The sequence below is a fragment of the Panulirus ornatus genome, chromosome 38, assembly GCF_036320965.1.
Source record: "Panulirus ornatus isolate Po-2019 chromosome 38, ASM3632096v1, whole genome shotgun sequence".
NCBI classification, from domain to species: Eukaryota; Metazoa; Arthropoda; class Malacostraca; order Decapoda; family Palinuridae; genus Panulirus; species Panulirus ornatus.
Window position 1 is genome coordinate 17,827,523 of NC_092261.1, and position 12,123 is coordinate 17,839,645.

A 12,123-nucleotide genomic window follows, 5' to 3' on the forward strand; every position below is an offset into this window, starting at 1 on the left:
CTGTAGTTCGTGAGAATGAAAAAAGAGCAAGGTTGATTACTGACCTGCATTTTGTGTGGTTCGAACGTGTTCCCTGTACTGAGAGTCGAAAGGAGTGTTTGAACAACCAAAGATACAGTAATGTCCATATTGTTAATACATTTTGGTGGGAACGTATGATATAACTGATAAAAGAGGGGTGTATTGAGGGTGTATAAAGTTAAGGAATGCTACCGGAAGCAGGAGTCACTTCTCACCGAGTAGAAAATGTGTGATAAGAAAACAAGTGCTGGGTGACTGCTTTAGGTTAAAGCCTGGCTATTGCTGGGGCGTGCTACAGTTTTGACTGTTCAATGTCTTATCCTTCACCTTCACTACTTGCCCTAACTACCCTGAGATCGGAGTGTATCATGTTCGTCATTGAAGCCTGGGGAAGACATGAGAACATCATTGATCAAGGGATTCAAACCAAATTTTTTATGGATCCCTGTCATCCAGGCCTCTGGAAGCTGGAGGAAGTTGATGCTTTAGTTAAACTTGTTCTTGTTAAAGAAACAGTGGAACACAACATTGATTTGTCAGTTACAAGTCTGTTACATAGTAGTCTGGAAGGAACTAATGGATCTCTTTAAAACGAAAAGATGAACGCAAATAAGCAGAGAATCATTTTCCATCACAAAGTAACGTGTAAAGTAACACATGTATTTGAGGAAGTAATAGGATCAGCAGATTACAATAGCAAAGCAATAGTTACTACAGCTAAGCTACAGGTACTATTGATGTTTTGGCCTATCTGGTGATGCTGATTATGTGAACAGTAAAATCTATGGATAGAGATATGGAAACAAATTAGAACATTATGTTCTACACTGAAAAAATTAGAGCCTTATTGGAATAGGCTTACATAAGACCCGCAAGAAATATCACAGCATCTTATTGTTGATAAAAAGATACCTAAAATTCTAAAATAATCCACTTTTTGCTTCCAGTCAAAAAAAAAAAAAAATTACTGTCTGAAAGACTGTAAGCTTAGGTAACGAAGCAAATTTGTAACAATTTGTGTAAATGACGTCTGACAAAGACCCTTTGTGACCTATGTAATCCTTTTGGCCTCCCGCTCACAGGCTAAGCACAGGATGCACAATAAATTAGCAGGTGACAGCGGCACTAATAGAAAAAAATTTATGGATCGAGTCGAAAAGGAGGAGCAGGGCAGGTAATGCAGGTTGAGGATAACCTGTGTACATACACTCACATATTTCAGCGTATGTCAGTCACATCATCTATCTTCACCATCAAAGGGTTGGCCAAGAGCCGAATGCCCAGCCCACGGGACTCGAACACGGACCTGTTGATTCATGGTTAACTACCCCACTAACTCTACCTCTAATTATTCGTTCCTACTTACAATGCCTTCAACCACCCCTTAAGCACCATCAATCAGAAGGCGACCCAACCCACGAACTTCGCCAGGGAAAAAAAGAAGAAAAGAACGCGTGTGGGACCATCCTGGCGAGTCGTATCCAGACAAACGTGAGCACACCAGATGGACGGCAGTAACCACCACTCGTCTCCAAGTCCAGAGGAAGGTCTGCTTGAGGCGTCTAGAAGATCGTTTACCGAACGATTGATGATGGTGATGATGCCGTGTTGCTGTTGGTGGTGAGTTGATGGTGGTGATAGTGACAGCACATCGTATCATTGTGGTGGTGAGGGCCTGCTCTGGTGGAGATGGTGATTGGTGATGTTACTGTTGGTGTTGGTGGAGGTGATGGTGTTAATAGTGTTGGTTCGGTCTTTGTATGTGTTTTATGGTGAAGGTGTTGGTGATATTGTGGGTGATCCTTCCGCTGCTGTTGGCGTTAGCGATGGACATGTTGGTCCTACTGTTTGGTGTTAGTGATGTTTCTATGATACACAAGCGTGCACACACACACACACACACACACACACACACACACATGCGGACCCCCGTGGTGTAGCGATTAGCGTTGGTGACGGTCATGCATGCATCCTGGCCCCAGAAGCCGGTCCACACTACACAGACTGGATAGAATAGGCTCCTGGCATAGGCTCGTGTGTGTGTGTGTGTGTGTGTGTGTGTGTGTGTGTGTGTGTGTGTGTGTGTGTGTGTGTGTGTGCATACATAGGATCAAAGACATATTACATATACACAAGGTTCAGAGACGGGTAACAGGAGTGTAAAACTTTCAGTAAAACACAAATAGTAATCACACACACACACACACACACACACACACACACACACACACACACACGTACACACACACACACACACACGTACACACACACAAACACACGGTGTAGAAATCCCTCAACCCACCGAACAATTGGGTAATTTCAAATAGGTAATTACAGTGGTGATGATGGTGAGCGGGAGGATGGTGATGGAGAAGGTACGTGAGAGTGGAGATAGTGATAGCCTTAATGTTGATGGTTCCTGTGGGACTGATGGGAGGTAAAAGTAGATTAACATGATGGAAGTAGCGGCAGAGATGAGGTTCTCCTGACTGTGGTTTCGATGGTAAGATAAAGTAGAGTGAGGGAGTTCTACACTCTCTGGGGGACTCCATCTCTTTTACTGCTATCATACAACATTCTAGGCATCTGTCTGTCATCCATATACACAATGTCGTCGGTGTTATTTCCGTTCATCCACTGTTATTATCCTACTGCACATTCTCTAACAAATTCTTACTTAATTTAATGTTATGGCCTCTGGTTGTTCTGTCCTTGTATCTTTCGAAGAACGGTTGTTGTCTAAGTCATTAGATTGATCAAGGAATCTAAAAATTGTGATCAGGTCACCCCTTACTCTTCTGCCTTCCATGCTGTACAAATCTATGACCTCTAACTTTTCCCTGTAATAAGCTATCAAAATTCCTGTATCTTCTGTGTTGCCCTCTTCTGGACTTTCTCTGTCAGTTCTTTGTGTTTCATCAAGTGTAGTAACTAAACTTGAAAAGCGTTTTGGCCTAATCTACGATGTGAATAGTTTACTGAATATTTCTTTATCCATTCACCTGACTGCAGTCCTGATTACTTCCACCAATTTTTTTTTTTCACTTCCTGTATGCTAAAGATCAGACTTTGTCGACAGGCTCGGGACGATGTCAACTCCCAAGTCCCTAACATACAGGGTCCTTCAGCTTATTTCTAGCTAGATAATACACGTCTTGAAGCTCTCTTTCGCTATGTCCCATCCTCAATATTTTGTGTGTGGGTGTGCTCGGCTTGAATATCATCAGTCATGTAAAAGACCAACTTTACAGTTCATTCAAATTCCCTGGGTTGTCGATGCAATCCTCCTCGCCTTTGTACTACCTTCATGAACTTGGCATCATCACGTAAACACTTGAAGGTAGGATACTAACCCTTCTGGAAAATCATTTACAGAGAAACAGGAGCAATGGCTCCAGGAAAGAACTCAGCGGCACGCCACTGGTGACCTCGACCCAATTCACAAAGACTGCATCGGTATGCATCCTAGGATCGCTTCTACCCGTTGAAGGAATCTCCCCATCATTCCTGCCTGAAGATGCATCTTCTTTACCATCTTCTTTACCTTTGTGGAGAAATACCAAAGCAGTCCAGATGTCATCTTACATATATATCCAAGAGCTTTGTTATACTTCACATCCTTTTCCCTAAAGCTGAATGTTCTCTTACTTATACATTCTTTCCTTTGCCAGGTGCCATCCATTTGCTTCCCGAACACCTTTTCCAATACCTCATAAACCACGCACGTCAGGGAGACCAGTCTGTACTTCAGCACATTCTCCCAGTCTCTTTTCCTACAGACAGGTACAATATTTGCCCTCTTCCGCTTTCTTGGTGCTTTATCTTTTTCCAGCGACATCTTGAATGACATTTTAAGTGGTCTGTCAAGTGTATGTGAACTCATCATCAGCACATACGAAGAAATTCTATCAGGATCTTGAGCCTTGTATGGGTCGAGACCTTCAGCATTTCGTTAGTCTTTTCTGTATTTTTCAATGATTCCTGAGCCCTCCAACCGATTCCATCTCAATAGAGTTGGTGCTATAATGTCTTCCACTGTGAAAAGACTTTTGAATTTGTCGTTCAGTTCCTCGCATCATTCTCTTCAGCTCTTCCCTTTGAGTCTATACCATTACTACATACACTTTCTGTTGTAACAATCAACTCCTGATAAAGTTATGGAAATGTTTTGGACTGTCTCCTGCCGTGTCTACATTATCAATCTTAAGTTTGTCTGTTCCTCCTTCTTCATCCGTTCATTGTTCTCGTACGTCCTACAAAAGCTGCTGGCTAGTTATGTTGGGATGCCACCTGTATCTTTCCACAACACATCGGAAGCCTCTTCAGTTTTTGACACCTTTCACTGAATCACTCTTCCCTCTTTCTCAACTTTCCCTCTATATTTCAGTCTACTCCTTCACTGCCATTCTCAAAGTAACTTACATCACGATGTCCTGGTTCCTAGCAATTGAGTTCTGATATCGATGATACGTTACCGTAGAAAGTGTTAAGTTCTTTTAAGTGTACACAACTACATCTCTTCTTTGAGTTCTGGTTTCATCATTCATCTTTTCATTTTCTCATTTACCACACAATCAAACTCACACAGTACGTGATCACTGTTTCCAGTTGGTGTATCTTCCCTGGTTTTCTCTATTTCCTGCTGTATGTGTGAAGATAAGATCTAGTGATGATAGTGTATCATCAGTTTCTTGCATCACGCTGTAATCAGTGATGCGCTGGTGCCAGGAAATTTCCTGTATACTCTCTACAAATTTCTCTCTCTCTCTCTCTCTCTCTCTCTCTCTCTCTCTCTCTCTCTCTCTCTCTCTCCATGAGAATTTAAATTCCTCAAGTCTCTCGCTGTGTATCGAAATATCTTTACTGTCACTGAGAAGTGTATGTTTCACTCCCTCAAGCACGACCCTGATTGTTTCTCCATTGTTATTCATGAATATCTGTTCGAGTTCATTCAATTCTTCGTAGAATCATATATCATCAACACCACTATGCGCTTCTTTCCCACCCTTACATCATCCAGTAAATTCTCTAACGTAGGGCTATTTCTTATCAAAATGGTAAATATTCCTCCTACAATATCTCCTCCTTCCATTCTTGTTATCATGTATCCCTCTGGACAGAACCCGTGAGACATAACTCTTCACTAAGCTTCGTTTCTGCAATCTCAACAATGTACGGTGCGTTTTCCAAATTTGATCCTTGAAATCTAACTCTTTACTATTTACTCACAGTTCATCTGTGTGTGTGTGTGTGTGTGTGTGTGTGTGTGAGAGAGAGAGAGAGAGAGAGAGAGGAGAGAGAGAGAGAGAGAGAGAGAGAGAGAGAGAGAGAGAGAGAGAGAGAGAGAGAGAGAGAGAGTGTGTGTGTGTGTGTGTGAATATCATTTGTGAGTTGTGGGGAGAGATCCTTACACTCGTCTTGCGCCGTCTATAAGCCATGTGTATAAATGTCATTTATTTCGTCTGTGTGTACACACACACACACACACACACACACACACACACACACACACACACACACAATGGTCTCTGTGGCATAGTGGTTAGCGTTTATGACCCATCAGTCATTACGGGCCATCCTGGGGTCGGACTCATATGGGTTCGATTCCTCGGCGTGGCATTCGGCCTACACCCAACCCAAATACTCGTCTTCCCCCTAAGGTTGGTCGATAGATGGGTACCTGGCTCAGGCTGGGGTATGTGTGTGCGCAGTGATACATAGGAGTAAAGACCTGGTACATCTACAAAAGGCAAAAAAGACTGGGGAACACAAGCGGAAAAATCTCTCCACGTAACACACTAGCCTCGGTAATCCTCATTTATCGACGAGCCCCGAGGGGAAGATGAACACCTGAGTTGAGAGTGGATCGACTGCCTCGCGAAGGTTTCGAACTCATGCGAGCCTTGCCCCTAGCGTGCCCGTGCTGGGTCATGGGAAGTAACGCTAGTCACTATGGAGCAGAGGCCCGTGTGTGTGTGTGTGTGTGTGTGTGTGTGTGTGTGTGTGTGTGTGTGTGTGTGTAGCTCTGTACCTACGTCTGTCTGCGTGAAACCTTACACCCAGTGCCCGAGCCACTCCTGGTGTCTTCATACCTAATGTATCATGGATGAGAAACCTTTGCCTCTTTCTTCTCAGGTGATAACAGAAGATAGCAGCGCCGTCTTGGGTCATGCTAGGCGTCAAGATAACCAGATAAAGATATAAGCGATCGCCCTCACCTTCATGTCAAGGTCTGGTTATCTCAGTTCATCTTACGGGCTCCAGTTTCTCTCTCTCTCTCTCTCTCTCTCTCTCTCTCTCTCTCTCTCTCTCTCTCTCTCTCTCTCTCTCTCTCTCTCTCTCATGGTAGAGTGAGGAACTGAGAAACCAGGTCTATGAATCATAACGAATATAGACATATTCGATGGTCAGATAATCAGCCGGGCAGATGGCCAGATAGGTTGAGAGTAAGACCTGCCGGTGATACTAAAGCATGAGGCAGGTTAACTTATGTTTACCTCATGCACCAGGGGAACCAAAACACGAGTTCTCCGGCAAGCCAAACACTCGCTTGACCCCTTGTGTTTGTTTTGGCAAACATGCATCTGCTGGGTTTACATGATTCTCTTGTTTTACTTCTGCCTTCCACAACTCTACCGTGGGTAGCATTTCGACTCCAAAACAATGGCAGATTTTTATGTCTTTTTTTTATTTTCTATTTTTGTTTCACTTCTTCATAACCGCTCCCTCAGCAGATTAGGATGTCCCTCGACCTTACTGTTTCTCCAGGTGATTACCGTCTTGGTTAACTGTTCCCTGTACTAATTGTAATAATATATGTCTGAACGATTGGCCCCATCGCCTCCTATCTTATATAGACAATTAACGACAGTTGGAGTTATTGAGGGTCTAACAAGAGGTTAATTAGAACTGTTGATCCTTTACATGCGGCACTCATGTAATTCTTCATGCTCCAGCAATCGCTCGATTAGATCTACTGATGTTTCAACAAGCACATAATTAGTGGTCGAAGGATCATATGTAAATTAGAGCAATGAATCACTGGGCATCATTGTCTAGCAAAATCATCCTCCAATATTGTCTTCATGTATAGTTTCCTTAGCAGGAAACAATAAAAAAATGGAATATAGTACCTGCCATGATAGATCAATATGGACAGTAGATGAAGAAGAATTAGTGATCTGATAAGGTCATTATCGCTTTTACTAGTCATGTCCCGTACAAGCAGTACCTCAACCTCACCGAAGGTAAGTATATAGCTGCCCTTTTCCCTCCACAGCCGTAAAACTTACGGCTCATCCAGCTAGAAGCTAAAAGCCCCGTCCACTCAGGATTATACAACAAAACCGACGCATCATCGTTCCTTACGAATTGGAAGAAGGCGGTCGGGTGACAGTGTAAGATGGCGGCTCACTAACATGCTAAGCGCACCAGCGGCCTCATTGGTCATTATGGACTCGTCTTGCATAGCTTATTGGGCTCCACGTCTGCCGGCGGGATCCCCGGCCTCCACATAGTTATGTTTAATTTAATGCTGCAGGGAAGGGAGGGAGGGAAGAAGGAGGAATAGGATTTACGCCTAATCCCTTAAGCATGATGGTGCAACCTCTTAACCACAATGGTGCAACCCTTAAGCATGGTGGTAGGTCCCTTGAGCATGACGGTACATCCTTTAAGCACGACGGTACGAGCGCCCATAGCGTATGGTAGTTCGTCCAGGGAGCAGGACCGTACCATAAATCCCTTACACACGAAGACACAATCCGTGGCTATGATGGCCCAGGGCGTCACACCAGAGGATCGTACCGTCGTGTTCAGGGGATCAAGTATTAAGTATGTGAGTCAAGCTTATAAAAAGGGTTTCAGTTTCTAGAGGATAGACACAGTCCTGGTTCCTGGGCTGCTACAGCACTAGATACGAAGACTTTAGGTTTGTATACACATTTAGACAATTTCCACCCATCAGAAATGTCATTCATATATATATATATACATATATATATATATATATATATATATATATATATATATATATATATATATATATATATATATATATAAATATTCTCTTGATTCTATTTCCTTTCTTAGACTGGCTACCTGCACCTCTGCACCAAGAAGTTGTGGTTTCTGAATAATTTGTTGTATGCTGATATTCAGTTGTTACTTCAGGCTATTCAGTACTTGTCGATCTGAACATTATGGATTATCCGGATAATCTTGATCGGCCTCCACACCTGACGACGGTGGGTCATTGGCTCGCATGTCCATGTATGCATTACTCTCGGGAGGTATATTTAGATTTATATTTCAACTTGTGGAATATTCATAGGTGAGTGAATTGATGTGGCAGTTATGTATTTGCTATGAATACTTTATTGACCTCTACACCTGCCTTCACTGGGTGAATGTTGTAACGATTTTCTATTTAATGTCGAACATCATGTTAACGAAATGTACTTAAGAAGCACGAGTCTACTCAGTGTATCCATTAATACACTTCCCCTCTATCGTCTTAACCACTAAGACGGCAGTATATGTCTGTGATTTTTTTTTTCTAATCATCTTCAAGCCTTGTTTATGGGTCAATATATTATCAAAAAATAAGCAGAGGGTTCTTAGGATCTACCTGATGAAATCAGTCTCCTTGTTATTTTAAAGAGTTAAGAGGGTCGAGTTAAGACAGAAACTTAAGACAGCACATCAGCGGAGGTGCCGTCTTCATGCCCTCAACATGGGCGACCCAGGCATGCCTGCCCTCCGGCCACCTGATCTCGCAGCCCCACCTCATGGTCAGTTTCGTAAGCATAACTCCCTCTCGGAACGCCAAACCAGTCGCCTCCTGTAAATTTACACCAGCCAGTCTTTTCCTACCTATTTTCCACATGATCATTATAGCCTCGTTGGCTGTATTTCATCCCCACATTCAGGTCTCTTCTCAAAACCATTCGATCACTACAATTCATCTTTGACTTCTCTCTCTGTCGGCTATCCCATACCCCATATATACCTCCTCGGCAAAAGTATCCGCCCTTCCAGCCATACCAGTGCACTGCATTGCCTCGAGTCGCTACACCATCCACTACCTAGCAGTTCGCATGTTATCTTCGTTGCTCATCCATGCATACTTCACGACCAAGTTTTGAGGATCATTAGGCATTCTTCATCTTCAGTCGGTGCAATGGTATTTCACGTGCAGGCTCTTCCTCCTTACGCATCATCATAAACATCCATTCTTGTTTCTTCCTCCCTGGACACCTATACGCAATTCAGTTTATCCCTATCTTTGTGCTACCACTGCTTAAGATTGTTATTACCATCAGTCGAACTGACCTTCAGAGTTGTGTATCGGAACTCCCTGCGTGCCACAATACATCCTTTGCAAACCTCAAGCAAGGACCTTCTAAGCCAAGCTATATTATATTCATCGACTTTCATTCTCAGCGGCACTAAGGCGCCAGTTCTAACAGTGAATCGATATTACAGGTAGCAGTTCTTGTGCGTTCCAGCTGAATTTTCTATACAGTTTCAGAAATCTCGGAATACTTTTGCCCTCCATGGCAATCGGCTTATTCTTTTTACGTAGGATACTTTCCTTTCATTCCCTGACCTTCAACTAACCCGTGAAGTTTCTTTAGACGACAGATCGAGAACCATGAATCACAAGTAGTCCTTTATGTTCATGTTCCTTCACACACTTCAGTGAGCATTCTCTGTAAGAATATTTTCAGCGTAAAACTGCTTTGGTGAAGCCTCCACTGCTTCACTACATAACACTCTCTCTTGGGTGGCTGGTTTTATTAAATCTGTCTCTCGACATCATGACGTTATTGGACACAGTAGTAAATGTTAACACCCCTTTTCTTATATATTAGCAGCGTCACCCCGCATGTTCCAGCCTTTGAGGCCACATCCCTCTCTCTCACCCGCTCCTGCATACATCAGGGGAAATCTCCCCTACTTCAGTATCTCTCATTATTCAGTATGCTTCAAAGGGCTGCTCTTCCCCTTCTGAAGTTCCCCATCAGTTTTACTACGTTTCATCTCACTCTGCGGGCTCACTTTGTCTACTAATACGGTGATTATTTTTCATTTTCGACAGCCGGCTGGGTTAATCATTCACCAAATGCTGGATGTACCGCACTGGACGGAGGAAAACATAATATGAAACAGAAATGAACAGGAAAAGATTATTGAACTTTCTCTGTGAAGTTGTAGTGGTCAGTCTGACTTGTTTTCCAGTTGTGTGTGGCAGGTGTGTGTAAGATCACTAGCTAGGATAGATAGGAGAATTACAATTTGTTAGTATGGCGACAAACAACGCCTCTGACTACTCAGTTTTGCTGCTAACAGCGGCTGATATATAGCAAAAACTGCTTCTTCCTAGCGTTGAAGTTTTGAATATATTTCTTTTTTCAATGAGACATTATTAACAGACGATGGAGTGTCTTGCAATCGTTGTAGCTGTACAAGAGAAAGAGAGATCTTTAAAGAAAATGATTAAGATTATATATTCTAGGTACGTCGACCTATTTCTTTCCCGGGCAATATAATACAACAACTTCAGATTAATTTCACGAACACTTACATGATGGAAATCCTCATACTTCATCCCCGAGGCTGAACTAGAGGGAAAAAATAGCCATACAGTTTACAGCTGTCGTCAAGCTATCTACACACACACACACACACACACACACACACACACACACACAAACACAAACACACACTAAGAAGTTCTACAGTTTTTGTAAAGCTGTACAAAGAAAACATGAAACATTTCCCGTCGCCGTGAGAATAAAAACCAACAGCTACGAAGCTGTGTAAGAAAAGGTAAATATTACGAAGCTGTCGCAAACCTTTGCAAAGAAACGACATACGTCACAGTTGACAGGAAATTACAAACGAATAACAAAAATAAAGAAAAAGAATCTTACTTCTGATGTGAAACTGACACAAGGAAAAAAAAGTTAAAAAAATTTCATAATTGCTCTGAAACTCCATCGGTTATCATTTAGGCAACTAAACTGTTCACAGCTGCCCGAAAGCTGGAGTAGAAGAGTGTGTACCCCTGCCTTGAACGTATATAGGCGAAAGGTCATCTGATTCTCCACAGCAGATATTATTCATTATACATAATACATAATACATTATACTTAATACACTATACATAATACATTATACATCATACATTATGCGTTATACATAAAGTCTTTTGTGGATTAAGGTCGCTCTTTCACTCTGGTTTTTCTAGGTGGGTGACTTTATCATTAGTCCAGTACGCCTTCAGTGCTGTTAAGAAGGATCCCATACACTCATTCAGGATTTGGTCTGCAATTAATACTTAGAAACATTGCATTATATTTACTTGCCTGTAGTGTGCGACACGTTCTATGGAAAACATTCTCCTAGTTTTACATAAAAAACGAAAAACAATAATTTTCTTCTTCCCAAGCCCGTTTTCCTTCCTCGCTCACCCCAGGTAACCAGCAAGACATCAGGCGCTGGGTGTTGAATATTGCACTATCAGGATGGACGAAGTGTCTATATCATAATCAGAATGATGAGGGTTACAGCTTCGAGCTACAAAGATGATTCTTGGACTGAGAAACAAATCTTACGAGCGCAGATTAAACGACTCGATTCTATTTATTTCAGAAAAGAGAAGATTGAAAGGTGATCTAAAACAAGTATTCATATTTTTCAGAAGTTTTGTTAATCCTGATTTATCAAGTTACTTAAGACGTGATTCATCTGTTTATCGTAGTAATGGATACAAACTTGTGGGCAAACAGGATTGTTAACAAGATTGTTCAACAGGATTGTTAACAATATGGAATGATTTGCCAGTTAGAGTGGTTGAGAACAGTACTATAGATACGTTTAAGAACAGACTTGATAAATACGTCGCTTTAAGTTAACATATGGAACAATTTGCCAGTTGGAGTGGTTGAAAGTAGTATCACAGATACGTTTAAGAAACGATGAATACATCGCTTCAAGTTAACATATGGAACAATTTGTCAGTTGGAGTGGCTGAATGCCGTACTATAGATACGTTTAAGAACAGAATTGGTACACACGTCGCTTTCAGTCCACGAC